The sequence below is a fragment of the Myotis brandtii genome, unplaced genomic scaffold (genome assembly GCF_000412655.1).
Source record: "Myotis brandtii unplaced genomic scaffold, ASM41265v1 scaffold123, whole genome shotgun sequence".
Classification (NCBI taxonomy): domain Eukaryota; kingdom Metazoa; phylum Chordata; class Mammalia; order Chiroptera; family Vespertilionidae; genus Myotis; species Myotis brandtii.
Window position 1 is genome coordinate 1,325,279 of NW_005354291.1, and position 274 is coordinate 1,325,552.

General features: G+C 63.5%; 1 protein-coding gene across 1 annotated transcript in view; it reads right to left on the reverse strand.

The window, feature by feature from the left end:
• The window catches only part of MCM9 (minichromosome maintenance 9 homologous recombination repair factor), a 60,818-nt gene extending 60,544 nt beyond the window's left edge, over positions 1–274 (reverse strand). Inside the window, 1 exon segment of the mRNA XM_014533916.1 lies at positions 214–274. The gene's annotated coding sequence lies outside the window, so the exon portion shown is untranslated.

The window sequence follows — 274 nt, forward strand, 5'->3', positions numbered from 1 at the left end:
AGGGCTGCTGTCCACGCTGAGATCTCTGGGCGCAGCCTGACCTACAACGCCTGGGCAGGTCCGGGGCACTTCCGGGCTCGGCTCCCGGGCAGCTCGGTCACCGGACCGTCCCGGAGTTGAATAGTTTTGAACTAAGCAAATGTGGGCAAGACTTGGGACGAACTGGGGGAGAAAAAATAAACACGGAGAAGCGAGGCGGCGGCTGTCACTTACGGGCGAATGCGCAGCGTCGGAAGTCACTCGGGGTGCGCTGCTCCCGAAGCGCAGGGGCGCG